General features: G+C 46.0%; 1 protein-coding gene across 3 annotated transcripts in view; it reads left to right on the forward strand.

Moving 5' to 3' along the window:
• Positions 1-259: 259 nt before the first annotated feature.
• SEPTIN2 (septin 2) overlaps positions 260-15864 on the forward strand; it is a 65529-nt gene continuing 49924 nt past the window's right edge. Inside the window, exon 1 of one of the 3 annotated variants that reach the window (XM_090063016.1) lies at positions 260-383. The gene's annotated coding sequence lies outside the window, so the exon portion shown is untranslated. Of the gene's footprint in view, positions 384-428; positions 693-828; positions 898-15864 lie in introns of those variants that run through there. The other 2 variants (XM_090063017.1, XM_090063018.1) reach the window with 2 other exon arrangements.

Genomic DNA, 15864 nt, shown 5'->3' on the forward strand with positions numbered 1-15864 from the left:
AAAAAAATCCCAGCCGCTTCTGCAATACAAACAGCGAATGTTAAATCCTTTCCCGCTGGATGCGGCCAATGAGCCCTGAACCCGCGGCGCAGGGGCTGAACTGAGACCCCGCAGCACGAGGCACCCCGACACCACGTGCTCGCCACTGCCTCTCCGCGAGCCCCCAAACCCCGCCCCCTCCGGCCCCGCGTGGCCACAGCCAGGAGGGGCCTGGAAAAAGCCGCTCTATTCCTCCTCTCTACTGCCCCCCGCTGTGGCCGCTTTCCCTCCCCGCTCGCACCATAGAGACGGAGGGGTGGTGGCAGGGTGGCCGCGGTGCCTTGTGGGGTGGCGGCGGAGCTAGCGAGGCAGTTCCGGGTTGCGGCCTGGTAGCCGGTGTGCAGGTAGGCGCGGCTCGGCCTGGCCGCGGGGTGTGCACCCGTAGGCCCTCCCAGCGCAGCGCCGGCCGCCACGTGGAGGCGGGGCGGGTACCCCTTCCCCTGGCGCTCGGTTCAGGAGTTGGGGGGGGGTCCCGGGGTTGCAGAGGCTCCGCTCGTCGCTGCAGCTTGTGCCTCCGTGAGGGGCGAGCAGGAAACTCGGCCCCACCTCCTTTCCTTCCTTCTTTACAACCGTTTTGGAAAGCTGCCGCCCACTTTCGGCCCCCCGCACAGTGTCCGCACCCTCCCTGGGCCGTGGAGCCCGGCACGCGCTCGGTGACGTATCCCCGTGGTTTGTTTTTTTCTCTTCCTATCAGACGGGTCTTTTCAGGGTCATCCGACTTCTACAAGACTGTCATAAGATTCACTTCCCAAATCACTTGCTGGAGGAGTCACCAGCAGCAATTTGTGGGAAGGGGGCTGTTGCTCAACTTACCTGTGTCTGATCTGGACACTCCCCTGCTTTCTTCCACGTTTGTTGGTGCGTTTCTCGTGTTAATAGGATGCAAAAGAAGTGCGTGTCAAGAGAAGTGGTTGCAAGAGGGAAGGGTTTCTTCAGGTGATATCTTTTATAGGACCAACTATGTTGCTGGGACAAAGTTAAATAAGCTTTTGGATAGCTTGTGAGCTATTTCTTCAGGTAACGCCCTTGCCCCTTGAGTGTACAAATCTGTCACTTCTCCTGCCCTGCTCTTGTAAGACATTCCAAAGCTTGTCTAACTTTATCCCAATGACATGGTTACAAAAAAAAAGACCACCCTAAGAAGTCCTGGCCTGTTGCATCATTTCTGGACTATTGTGGCTACGTTATCACTCTTACACTAGAGAAGTGGTTCTCAACCTTTGAGACTTGAGGCACCCCTTGGAAAATGCCAGCTCATAGTTTTCTACTTGGTTTTTGACTGCAGAGAAATAACAGAGCCATTCTTCTGTTGTGGAAAAACTCAGAAAGCCTGCAACAGGTCAGAAGGGTTTTAACACTATGAATTCTGTTTGAGAAATTTCTTGTGAATCATGTTTGCACATGTAACAATGCCAATATTGTGTAGCATGCCATGGCACTCTTGAAAGGGCACCAGGATACCCCAGGGTGTCTCAGTTCCCTAGTTGAGAATTAGTGGCCTAGAATATTGTCAGTGTTGTTTTTAGGAGAATTTGGCACGCTTAATTTAAATCAGTAAAACATATATATTTTTAAAAAGCCCTCTGACTCCAAAGGGTTCAGTTTGGAGAGCTTCCCATTTAGAACGCAGTGTCTCGCATTGACCTGGTATAATGGTACTTAGTACCATAGGGATGGAGAGGAGAGAACTAAGCAAAGGATTGAAAGGTGTCAACCCAAATAAAACTTCCCCAGTGTGCCATAATGAGTCATCAGATTTAGTGTTCTCAAAAAACATGACTTGTGGTGTAATCGATGATATGATTTATGCCTAAATAAAGCTGATTTCTATGCTTCTGCTTTTAGAAATGTGTTTGGAAAAGGGGAACATATTTCACAGCTAGAAAAATAACTTGGTGAAATATATTAAATACATCCAGAGCTAAAAATCCATTTCCTAAGATTATATTTAAATAAATTTGCTGCTGCTTCTTTCATGTGACCAAAATGGGGTCTGTATCTTTATCTCTATGTGCTTTGGTGTTTTTGTCAATTGGGCAGCTCTTGGCCATCAGAGATGTTATTCGGGATCACTGTGTGGAAGTGGCTCTTATCGATCCCCATAAACTTGCTAACTGAATGACTAAAACATATAAGCTGTTTCACAGAGATGAAGTTGCAGTAGATGCTTAAGTGGTATTCCTTATTTATTCTCAGTTGTGTTTATAATTCTTTTTTGTTAATCTCTTAATTTTCTTTGGTCCATTTTTTCCTTCCTGTAGTACTATATTTTATAGTCTGATTTAATTGATATTTTATATAAATTTTTATATATTTGCTCCCAACTTTCCTGGTACAGTTGGGAAAGCAGACTGGACATCTCTGAATTGCCTTTAATACATAATACTGTAAAATGTACCAAAAAGATGACTTAACACGGATTAAGGTGTATTAAATGTTTGAAGCTGTTGATGAATCTTGGCCTGACTTACCTGCAAATGGTACAGCACTAGTAGGTTTGCTTTTTGGAAACCCCAGTTAAATTCCTACATTCTGTGTTGGTGGCAGTGCTTGCTTAGCTTCATGAATGACTAAAACATCTAAGGTGTTTTTATTAAATGTGAATTACTTGGAAAAATACACAATTTTAGGTAACAGTTCTTATTAAAGATAAATGGAATCGCTGGCATTGTTTTCAAGTGTAGAGAGTATGAGTACAAAAGATAAGGGAACAGAGTAGTCATCACAGAGATTAAATTGATTGTGGACCTATGCATTATTCTGAGCTATTGACTTGTAAGAGAACATTTTCCAGGCAGTGACAGTGCTCTCCATTCTGAAGAAATTTGCAGCGTGTTCAGCCTTTTGCTGTAGAGGAAGTGATTGGTTGCTTCCTCTAAAAATAGCCTGGAATGATTTGCTTTGTCTTTTGATACTCCCCCAGTTTGGAGTATGCCTTAAGAATCATAGTGTAATCCTCTCTTTGCTTCCACCCAACTCACATTTCTTGGCATGCAGGAGACATTCTAAACTATCTGAGGGCTGTCCTTTTTTTCTTGTTGTACCACACTTCATTGCCTGGATTGGATTTTACTTGTCAAGGGCCATTATGATAGCAGGAATCATTCGATTATTCCAGGGGTAGGCAACATTTTTTGGCCAGAGTGCTGAAAAAACCCACAGTGACTACCTTGGAAGGTGCTGGAGTGCCGGCATGCCAGAAAAACAAAATGAGGGCAGGGGGTACATGGCAGGATGCCCTGGTTGTGTCCCTTGCCCCCCAGCCCTGCTTGTGCCCTTGCCCAGGCTCTGTGGCTATTAGCAGGTACCCAGAACCTGGGCCAGCTGCAAACAGCGGCTGCCTCATGGCCCGGGCCCCAGCTGCCTCCCAGCCCTGGCCCCAGGCAGGCAGCAGGTGCTGGTGATGCTCCCTACTGTGCTACCCTCGCTGCCGCTTGTGTAGGGCAGCATTGGAACCCAGCGTGGCAGGACACAGCAGGAGGCATATGAAAGCTGCCTGCCGCTCCGAGCTTTCTGCTGCCCTGGCCACACTTACCCTGCAGGCAGGGCAGCAGTGAGGGGGCACAGCCCTGCATGCTGCCCATGCTGCTCCCGTGCACACAGGGGAAGTATGACCTAGCAGCAGGCAGGTTCCCTGTGTGGCCCCTCTGTGCACTGCCACTTTGGGTTGTACATGCTGTGTTCCCGGGCCTGCTGCCGTCCTCTGTGCTCCTTGCTGCTGCCCCCAGCCTGCATGGGAAATGTGGCCAGGGCAATGGGGAGCTTGGAGGCAGGCAGCTTTCATGTGCCTCCTGCTGTGTCCTGCTGCATTGGGTACCAATACTGCTCTTCAGAAGCAGTGACAAGGGCAGCACAGCGGGGAGCATTGCTGGCACCTGCTGCTTGGCTGGGATGGGGAGGCAGCAGCTGTTTGCAGCTGGCCCAGGTTCTGGGTAGCTGCTGATAGTGTGCAGCAGGGCTTCCATCTTGCCAGCTGGCTGCTGGGAGCGGCCTGGGCTCTGTGGATATCAGGGCTACCTAGAGCCTGGGTTGGCTGCAGCTGGGAGGCTACAAACAGCTGCTGCCCTTCTGCCCTAGCTGTCTCCTGGCCTGGGCTCTGGGAAGGCAGCAGGTGCTGGCACTGCTCCCCTTGCGGCGGGGCCAGGAGGCAGCAGCTGTTTGTAGCCTTCTGGCTGCAGCCAGCCCCAGCTCTGGGGTAGCTGCTGCCAGCCATGGTGCACGGGCTGCTCCCAGCAGGGCTTGCAGCTTCCCCGCCACCTGCTGGGAGCAGCCTGGGCTCCCAGCTGGCAGCAAACAGGTGCTGCCTCCCTGCCCTGGCTCCAATGCGTCCTGAGGAAAATGGCCTTGCATGCCATGCTTGGCACGCGTGCTGGGGGTTGCCGAGCCCTGTATTATTCAGTGTACTCTGTCTAAATGTGTTATCCTCAGGATTGGAAAAAGACTATGCACTTATCCAAACTCAGTGTAAACAATGTTGCTTAAGTATACAGCACTGCCAGTGCTAGGTATCACTAACCTTGAAACTGCTGACCTCCCCACATTTTCAAAGCTTCTGATAGTAGTTCCAGGGCTGCTAGCAGCATTGAAAATGAGAGGAACCAGCCAATTTCAGGGCTGTGGGTATAGCACTGTCAGTGCTTTAGTATTTAAGGAACATTTATTGAAAAGCCAACAGTGTTGTGACATTAATAGCTCTCAAACTGACTAGCTCCCTGCATTTTTCAAGGCTTCCAGTAGCATTCCTAAACTGACTAATAGAAGCCTTGAAAGGAGGGGGTGAGCGGAGCCATGAAGCCAGACTAGATTTTTTCATTTTTCAAGACTTCCAGTAGCAGCCCTGTGATGGCTGTTTCGCCTTCACTTTCTGACACAATTAAACCTGGCTTGATAAGTTACAAGGGAGACAGATGCTGTTACAGCAGCTGTGAAGTTACTCTGAATTACACAGTTGAGTTACAAAGAAGACAGTGGGGTTGAAAGATGTTATAGCACTTCTAGGGGTGTCAAACCTACAGGTGGGGGGCAAAGTGGCCTGTTGCAGAATCTGGGGCCCTTGAGCCCCAGTAGACATGCAGAATGGTGTCAGGAGGACAAGTGGGAGCCAATACAACCCCTGTTGCATTCTGGTCTTTTCACTTGTCACCACTGCTGCAACCCCAGCTCCTCGATCATCAGCCCCATCGCTGCCCATGCTGCAGCGGCTGCCACCATGTGACCTGTGCTGGGCTCAGAACTGCTGCCACAGCATGGGGTATGCAGCAGCAGCTTTGGCTCTGGGAGCTCCCCCTCGAGCTGCTGCTGGTGCGTACCCCAAGCTGGATCCAGCCTGCAAGGGACCCTGTGTAAGATGAATTTGACACCAGGGCACTAAGTGGTTTGTGCACTAAGGGATGTGCAGATAACTGGGGTTTGTTACAGTGTAGCCAAGCCAAGGGATTTTTACAGAGGTGTGCCAGTATTCCTGCTGGGACTCCAACACGGAAGTTCCCAGCTAGATGTTCTTGTCCCTCTGCTCGGGGTCAGACCGAGCACCACATCTGGAATTTTACCCTGTGGTCCTTCTGCTGGCAAGTATCCTCTGCCCCAGACTTCAGCCTAGGGTTTCAGATGCTTCCAAATCTTTTGGCAGGCATCTTACGTTCAGGCCCAAGCCCGGAAGCTTGGGTCTTGGATGCCCCCAGGTTTTGCTTGCTCTCAGCTGTCCGGCTGCCGAAGCAGGCTAGAAATAGGGATGATCCTGCTTCAGGCAGAGGGTTGGCCTAGATGATTTCCAATGGCCCCTTCAAGCCCTACACTTCTATGATGCTGAGTGTGGACTGGCAGAGTGTTATGCAGCTAAGTGAATATGCATTTACTAGATGTGCATATATGTGGAGTATACTGTGTTCTGCTTAAATCCTTGATTGAGTTGCTGGAGGTCTATCTGATGACATAGTGCTGATGAAAACAGTTCTTGCACACACAAACATATTTTTCATGTTTTTCTGTTATTAAATTATAGAAGTGCATCAATACATTGGTCCAATATCAGATCAGCACTGATACAAAGAAAATTGATCCTGTCAGAAATTGGCTTGATGTGGCTGATAACTTGGCCAATAAATGCCCGTGTATGTGTACAGCCTCAGTGCAGCATGCAGGCAGTGAGGAGCACTGCCCAGCAGCTTGGAGAGCTGTGTGCAGCTGGTAAGTCTGGTGTGTTGGAAGGAGGGAAGGGGCATGGGAGGGGCAGATCAAGACCCCTGTGGTGGGGGAGGAGTGTGGCTGGGGCTGGGGCAAGTGTTGGGGGTCAGGCAGGGCTGGGGTGGGGCGGGCACGGGACAAAGCCATGGCTCATTGGGGGGTGGGGGGAGAGGGGATCTGTTCCTGCTGCTGTATGCTGCTGGTCCGGTGCTTGCCTGTGAGGGCATAGGGAGGCATGTGCCCCCAGACCTGTGCAGGGTGGGGTGGGCTGGGAAGAGCCCTGCACAGATCCAGGGGACCGCCCCCCCCAGTGCCTCCCAGACAAGTAGTGGGAGCAACACTGGTTGAGTGGGAGAGTGCTGGACCAGCAGCTCCCAGACGAGCAGCGCGCAGAAGCAGGATTCTTTTCCCCTGCTCCCCAGCACCCCTGGATGAGCCACAGCTCTGTCCTGCACCCATCCCACTCATGACCCATCCCCGCTCCTCCCTCACAGTGGGGACCTTGATCTGCAGCCCCCCACACACCTTACCTCTCCTCTCCCCTTCAACCACGCTAAACTTACCAGCTGGACACAGCTCTCCAAGCTGCTGGGCTGGTATCAGAAATCAGATTGGTATTGGCTGATATGCCTCCTTAAAAATCGGCTGTTGGATTCAGCCCCAAAAATCGCTAGTGGTGCACCCTTTTAAGTTACCATGCAGGCATCCAGTAAGGAAGCCTCGTGAATTCTACAACCTGAACCCATTTTTGGGTATGTAATAGCATCCTGGATCTGTTTAAAGAGTTGATTATTGTAGCTTTGGCTCTGGCACAGGACACCCAGTGATGATTTAAAATATCTAAAACCTCCATAGTATTCTTTAGGGATACAGGTTGTAGCTGTGTTGCTCTGCAGGTAAAATTAATCAAAATTCTTGGGGAGGTCATATCCTTTATTAGACCAACTAGATAGTTGCAAAAAGTGTCTTTATTTGCAAGCTTCCGGGCACACTTTCCTCAGGCATAGGAGAGTGGAAAGATTGTGAAATTTCTCCCAGGTGGAAATGAAAAAGGGGAGCCTTCTATCACCCATTATCCTGTGAAACATGAGCCATCATAACAAGATAGAAGCATAATTCAACATCCTGCTTGCCGTTAGACAACTTTGAGGTAAATAGATTGCTCCAACTTTTACCTGAGCCTATTTTGTATAAAATGAACTTTTCTAGCCAGGAGATCTTACTTACACCACCAAAATGGCCCCACAGTATGCCAGCCTTTTTATGAGCCACCTGGAAGAAGACTTCCTCAAGAAGTCTTGTTATACTTAAGAGATATCGATGACATCTTCATCATTTGGACTGAAAACCTACAATCTCTGATTGATTGAGTTCCATCAGAAATTCAGCAATCACCATCCCTCCATCCGACTTTCTCGAGAATACTCCAGCACCAACATCTCCTTTTTAGACATGCTGATCAGTATCCAGAATGATAAAATACAGACCATGTTATACAAGAAACCCACAGACCAACATGCATAGCTGTACAGAACCAGCAATCACCCTAAACACAAAAAAAGCTGTGATATACAGCCAAACCCTCAGATACCACCGAATTTGCACCAAAGAGAACGCCTGGGATTACCGCCTCACCAATCTTAAAAAGGCTTTCACCCAACAAGGACACTCCTCCAGACAGACAGATTGCACATTTGAGAGAGCCACCCGGATACCACGTGAAGAACTGCTGCAGTACAGAAGAAAACCCCCCACAAATTGCACATCGCTGGTTATGACATATCACCCCTCCCTTGAACCTGTATGGAAAATCCTCAAACAATTGCAACCCATACTAGAAAGAGACCGTATTCTTAAAAAGATCTTCCCAGAGCCATTCATCCTAGCCTTCAAACGAGCCCCAAACCTCACTAACCTCATCACCAGAAGCAAACTTCCTCAAGCCCAGAGCACACCAAAAGAATCCAGCCCATGCCATGACAAGAAATACAAAACCTGCTAACACTTCTCCACCACCCCCACAATTGCTACACCCCACAACAGAGCCATCAGCATTCCTGGATCTTACAGCTGCACCTCCAAAAATGTAATACACCTCATCCAATGCACCAAATGCGCTGATGGAAAATACGTAGCGGAGACCAAACAACAACTGCACACCAGAATGAATGCATGCTGGAAATCTATCAAAGACAGGAATACCCGGTTACCTGTGGGGGCACATGTCTCACAAGAAAACCACTCTCTCCAATCCGTCAGTCCTGATCCTCAAAGGAAACTTACAAAATACTTCCCAGAGACAAGCCTATGAACTCCACTTCATTGACCTCCTGGATACTAAAAATCATGGACTAAATATAGATATTGGATTTATGATGCCTTATAACCTGCCTGACATACGACTCTCCACTGTTCATCCCCCTTCTCTTCTCCCCTGCCACAGCCTGTCTCTTACCCATTGACTCCTCAATCTACATTTTCACTGACTACCTGTCTTGTATGCAGACCAGCCCAGCCCAGCCCAGCCTCTGGCTTCTTTACTGCTCATTCCATCCAGGAAGAGCAAACACCAACTGCTGAAACTTCCCTAGCCTGACAAAGGGTTTTGAACCCGAAAGCTTGCTTAATAATTGTTTTTCAAGTATTTAAGTTGGTCTAATAAAAGATATCAGATTCATGCAAAAAACCTTGTCTGCCTATGTCCTTAGACCAACACGGCTACAGCCTACACCACCTTTCAGCACTCTTGGGAAATATGAATTTTAATTTCCAGCTGGGAGAAATTTTACAATCTTTATACTGTCCTATACCTGAGGAAGGGCACATGTGCCTGAAAAGTTGCAAAAAAAGAAATTTTTTTGCAAGCATCTTGTTGGTCTAATAAAAGAGATCACCTCCCCAAGAATTCTGATTAAAGTAGTATTCTTTGTGCATTTTCTACACTATTTTCTCTTTGCTAGTTAACATGGAATTTTCCTAGCGTTATACACTGCAAGCATTTTACTACTTGCATCCTGAAAAGAGCAAAGGAAATTATTTGTTTTCCTTCCTCTTTCTTTCTCTGTAACTGGATGGCTTTTTTCCTAGGAGAAGATGGTAGCGGTGCATGTTTTAGGGCCCTGCTTGTGTAAGAAGAGGTTGTAACTGGAACTATTTGTATTTGCCTTGTCTTCTGTATTGTAGAGCACAGAATTGTTTAAGGTAGGATTCCCATAAGATTACAAACGTGTATTCTTACAGTACGTGTAGTTCAGAAATTGTTCTAGCTGAGGAGAAAATACTTAGGCAGTGTAGCTCAATATGCCTGTGCACAAAGGAATTTATTTCCAAAAGCCTTTTTGCTCTTCCAAATGAAAATAAAGCATATTTAATTTATATACATTATGCCAGAAGTGTAGAAAATAGGACATTTGCCTAATGTAAGAAAAACTTAAAAGCATGAGTTAGAGTGCTCATGTGTCTTATTAATTCAAGTGTATTTTACAGTACTTCGGGTTTACATATTTTGTAGTTCCCTTTGCATGTGGAAACATTTTCTACTGGTTGCTTTACTAATCTAATAATGCTTGAGATGATGAGGAAAATTCAAACTAGTGCTTCCATGCAGTTTCTCTCTTGATTAAATTATTTGCTTTTCATCTTATTTTGATGCTTCTTTCAGCTGAATGTATGCAGACATTAGTCATTATTTAGTAATTCCCACTTATTACAGTTTGGCCCTTGTTTGCAACCAATCTGTTTAACAGAATTATTCATGAAGTAACATTTTGCTTTGCACTGCACATTATCAGGTGTATAGGCTGCCACTGATGATTATTGGAAAGTCATTAAATATTCAAATGGCAGTAGATTTCTAGACTCAAATGAAGAATTCTGATCTAAAAGCTGATGGTGTAGTTGCTTTCTAAATTCTTCTCTGCCCCTCCCCACCTCCAGCCCCATCTGGTAAGCCAGAGTGGACAATGTATTTCCTTGGAATTGTACTGTAACAGCAAATGTTGAAGTCATTTAACCTTTAGCCTCATTCAACAAAACAATATTCATGGCAGTAATTACTTGGGAATGCATCTTATGTCATGGCTTAATGTTCAGGAAACACTTTCGGTGAAACATTATGAACTCTCAAGATTTCAGCGTCTGTACTGAAACAGCCTCATCTTTTTGCAAGTGTTTTTATTAGTGAAAGAATAAGAGAAGAAATACCTGTAGGTGTGTATTGTGCTTTCAGGTTGAAAATAAACTTAAAATTAATCATGTTATTGTGAAGTATTAGCACACTTACATTATAAATACTTCACCCTTGCTTTAATTAATTTAAAATTATGTTGCATGTAGGAGTGCGCCGATACTGATAGCCTATGATTAACCATGTCGGCCGATACCAATCACATAACCAGTGTTTAATAATAGTGCAAGGCATTCCAAACTACTGACACAAACCTTCCTTTTTTTGTTTGTTTTGCATGTATAATGCACAAACACGTGCATCCTGCCTGTCCTGGCCCTTAATCGGGAAGGTGGTGACCGCCTTCCCACGTACGTTGCCCCCTTGCCCGTGACTCCTACCTGCTTCCCACAGCCTGTGCTGCTGTCCCAGGTGGCGGGGCAGACCCTCGTGCAGACAGCAGTGCTAGGCTTGTTTGGACCTTCAGAGCATGCTGCTGCCACAGTGCTGGCAGGCCCTCTGCAGCTGAGCTCCCTTGGCCTCCAGGGAGAAGCTGCTTTTGCAAGGGTGCCAGGTGGCGCAGCATGTCCCTTGCATGGCACCTTACCCCACTTGCATGCAGTCCCTTTGTTGCTTAGCACAGTACCTTGTGACCACTCCCTGGCGCCCTCTACCCCACCCGTTGCTCGCTGGACCTGTAGTCTGTTGTGGGCATGGACCGGTGGCAGGCACATGGCTGTAATTATAGGCTACAACAACCAAAAAAAGCCGATGGCTGATAGCATAATTTCTTCTTTTGTCAGAACTGATCCGATAGCCAACTGATATATCGGTGTACCCCTAGCTGCATGGAATAAAGCAACCTGTTACAAATCGATAATTTATTGGATTTATTAGCCATAGGGCATGGACAGACCAATACGTTAGACTGAGTTAGAAGGAGAGTGGGACTCCCTGTGTGTCAGCCACTAGCCTTTGTATGTCTGCTCTGTCTACTCCGTACTGTGGTAAGAGGAAGCTAAAGTGTAATTAAGTAGTTGTTTCACTGAGGGGTGAATGTCCTTGTGTATCTTTCCCTTATGACAGAGGAAAGCAGATGCATGGAAGAGTTGCCATTGGAAAACATTTCCTTCCCCATTTTAATCTACGTAATTTGTTCATCTTTTCAGATCCTTAGTGCATTTTGTTGGGGTACCAAAAGAGCATTCTAAGATTTGGTTATGATAGGTTTTGTAAACTAGTTGATTTATAATCTGAATGGAAACCCTAACTGTTCAATAAACATCCTTGATTGCAAGCATGTTCATTTTACAGAAGATAAATGATTATAAAACTCTTTTGAGGGATTACACAAGCATGAAAAGGAATAGAAACTTGTTTTACTTCTCCTGTCTTAGGTTCACCACTGTGTAGTATGTAATAACTAACCTGACATGCTCCCCCGCAGTCTTGAATATTACAGCTTTCTGATCAGGGTTGGGTATGGGGTAAATGTTCGTTATACAGCAGGGTCTATGGAAAGTACAGCATAGCTGAATTTTGAGTGGCTGAGGTAGCTTGGCTCCAGAGTTGTAGTCTCTGTCTGTCTGTCTGTCTGTCTCTAAATGTTTGCTTTATTGCACAAGGAAATAATTGTAATGTATAGGAGTATATATAGATGCACATCTTGCTGGGGTCGTTTGACCCCAGTATTCTTTCCTGCCATGGCAGGGGGTCGGACTAGATGATCTGCTCAGGTCCCTTCCGACCCTAGAAACTATGAAACTATATCCCACTGAGTACGTGGTATCCTGTTTCTGTTCTTCAGTGACTGAAACAGAGGTATCCTTTTGATCAAAACATAAGTGCAGCTAAGAAGGAATTTTAGTGCTGGTAAATGTTCGGGCTGCACGACAGCCCTGAAAACTTGCATTTATCTACAGCAGATGGAGCACTGGAAGCAGCGTGGTGTCCAGTGTGCTCTAGACGGATTGTTTCTGAGTGAAGGGAGGGAGGTGCTTTTATGTTTAAACCCTTACTAAGGGTGCCAGTTTTATGGTTGCTGGTTTTTATCTTACAATCTCCTGACTGAAGACTCACTTTTAATTAAGAGGAATTAAATAACCTTTGAACAATGCTACCTCTGGAACCCCAAGAGAGAATTAGTGCTTTCATCTCCCAGGAACTTGGGCCTGGCAACTTTTGCTTACTGCCCGGCATCCACAGTCGTGGCAACCCAAGGATGTCTGATTTATAGGAGGAAGTTCTGGCTATGTTGCCTCTCTGCTACTGGAGCTGCCAGCTTTTTGAAAAACACCACAGAATTCTTAAAGAAACTGGGCTGCATTCATAAGCTTCCAGCTACCACTGTATGAGCTAGCATTGATGTAATCAATCTTCATGGGGGGACACTGGCATACAGAGATGTGACAAGTCATAAAGAACATTTATCCCTGATGAGGATGCTGCTTTTGTTTCTGTCACATTCCCATTTTATCCCCATACACACTTCCAGATTTGGGGACTCCCTATACCTACAAACAAATGACACTGCCCTGCATACATGTATTGCCCCCTAGTATACCAATATATTTATGACAGGCCTTGAAGCCTGTTTCTGCCACAACTGACCTCTCATCCCCCTGATATATCTAAGATACATTGATATTTTTGTCATATGGACACATGGGAAGGAATTTCTGTAGAAATGTCAACAAGACTTTTAACAACCTCCACTCATCCATCAAACTAACTCTGGAATACTCCACCCAGCAAATTCATTTAGTGGATGCATGGTGAAGATTTCCCAATGGCCACATCACCACCACATTGTATTGGAAACCCACCACCTGCCACAGCTACCTTCATGCCATCAGCTTTCAGCCTAAGCACACCAGTAGATCCATCTTCGATAGCCGGCTTCTGTATTACAACCATATCTGTTCTGATCCCACTGACCAGGAGACGTACCTTAAGGATATAGTGTAGGGATTCCTACAGTTATGATACTGCAGTACAAAATAATGTTACAGCCCCAGAAACTGTAGCCACTCAAATCCAGCAAAGCTGGACTCAGACCTTTCTCTGACCGCCTACAACATCAACCCCAAGGGAAGGACAACAGAATCCGTCCAGTTGCCACCTACAGCCCCTCTAGCTTGAACACCTCTAACCCCTCCTGGGAAAGAGCAGTCGCTTCAAGGTAGCCATGCGGGACAAATCTGTCCTGGCTTATAGACTGCCCCACCAACCTCAAACAATTTCTCTCAAGCAAAAGACTACCTAACTCCTATTCTTAGCGAGGCATCAGGCTCTACATTCAACTCAGTTGCAAGCTGTGCCCTCTCATCAGTACAGACCATGTTGTCACTGGACCAGATGGCAGATTATAAATATGAGTTCACATGTACCTCTACCCGCATCATACGCCATCACCTGCTTTTACAGTGTCCTTCTGCTGTCAACACAGGATAGATGAGGCAGTCCCTGTGTGGAAGAACGAATGAACACTGATCTGGTAGCAGTGCCAGAAAGAGGCACAAACCTGTGGCAGAACGTTTTAGCCTCCCTAGATAGTCCATTGCTGACCTCAGAGTAGCTGTTCTTAAACAACCCAGTTTAAAGAATGAGCTTGAATGTAAAATTGTGGAATGAGAAATCATCCACAGACTGGATTGTGTTAAGTATAGTCTCATAAGGGACTACAGATTCTTTCCCATCACCTGGATTAGTTTTCATATCCTTTTTTGTCCCTGTGGGTTTATTGTTTGCCTCTCCCATTACCACTGGTCCCTCCCTCCGCCCTTTCCCTGTTTTGCATTTAAGTCTCCCTTTCTCTTTGACACAGGGCTCTGTGCCTGTCCTTTTACAGCATCTGATGAAGCAAGCTTGGGCTCATGAAAGCTCATGCTATACACCTCTGATTTAGTTAATCTATAAGGTGCAAATCTACCCTGCCTTTGCTGGCTTTTGTGACATGACTGGCAGTCTCATTCCAGGGCAAAACGGTCATTTCACATAATCTTGCTCTATTGGTCTTTCAGTCATTACAAAGGTTGGCTGCATTTGACCTGACAGTCAGTAATTAAAACTACTGTCTAATCTACTGTTGGTTCCTGGAAGTGTAAAGACTTCTAGACCAAAGAATTATAATCTCAGGCTTGGGGAGTTTCTGTGGGCTCTGGAAAGGTAGGAAAAGGAAGAACACCACTGTGAGCTGTTATTAGAAAGGTTACTGGTTTTTCAGAGTGTGGTTAACTGAGAGGTCCTGGGATTGTTTCTGTCAGTCAGATGTATGTGAAAAGAGGCATTAATAATTTTGGCTCATCTGCTTTCCAGAGAAGTGACTTTGGTTGTTATTAAAATGTTTCTGGCAACCAACCTTGGAAGTCTTCAAGAGGAGACTGATCCCAGCGAGGTGTCTGTGCATTTGATCTCAGCAGTATTCCTGCCCAGAGTAGTGGGGTTGGACTCGATCTTTCAAGATTCCTTCCAGCCCTTGATTTCTATGATTTCTGTGGTGGTGGTCTTGCTCTCTTAACTCATGCATCGTTGTTGGCTCTCTAGGCAAAGGTGACAACACATATTTCCAAATGTTGAAACAGAACTTGGATAAATGAAGAGTTACACCCATAAGTTGTGACTAGGGAATGAAATCTTTATTGAGCCACCAATAAGAGCCCATAATGCTTGCAGATTGGCTGGAAGCCCAAATGAACTTCTAATATGGCTTGTTGGGTCACAAAAACAGTCTCACCTTTTTCAAGACCACACTGTAAACAGCCTGGGAAATGCTCCTTGGGGAATGCCTAGTTACTGAAGGCCAGAAGATTCCTAGAAACAAGATTTTTTTCCCCCCAATCAAGTTTCCATTTCTTTACGGATAAACTGGAGATATAGGGAACTGGTTGGAGGAGAGATGACCCTCATTTGACCTGGTAGTGCAGTTGACTTCAGTATTGTTATACATAGCCTGCGGAGGATTTGAAATGTCTGCTTCTGGGCCAACTTAAAATCATATAAATTGAAGATCTTTTCTGCTAAATATTACATTGCAAATATGTTTAACTTGGGGTTTGCCTGCTTTGTTGTTTCCTAGCTCTGAAAATGCTCAGCTTTGGCTGACCAGTTGCATTTAAAAACTTGTACTGTATCCTGCTGGTTAAATTGGCTTTCACTGAGCAACAGGAAAGCATCTGTATTCTGAGAGCACAGGTGTCTGTATAGGTCACTTCCTTTCTGTCCAGGCCAAAAGCCATCTTGTCAACAAGTCAAGCTGTGAAGTATCCTTCCCCCTTTCCATTTCCTCTGTGTTCTATAGCTGCTCTCAATACAATGGCACCACGCTTACCCAGCCACTAATGAATGTAACACACAGTTAATATCTTCAAGCATGGAGCCTTGTGAGGCTACCAAACTGCATAACTCATCCAGATAGGCATCTGGACTTGAAGTCAAAATATTTTTTTTGATATGGACATTAAGGTTGTTGTGAATTT

This window comes from Crocodylus siamensis, chromosome 9 (genome assembly GCF_052110815.1).
Source record: "Crocodylus siamensis isolate JL-2025a chromosome 9, ASM5211081v1, whole genome shotgun sequence".
Lineage (NCBI taxonomy): Eukaryota > Metazoa > Chordata > Crocodylia > Crocodylidae > Crocodylus > Crocodylus siamensis.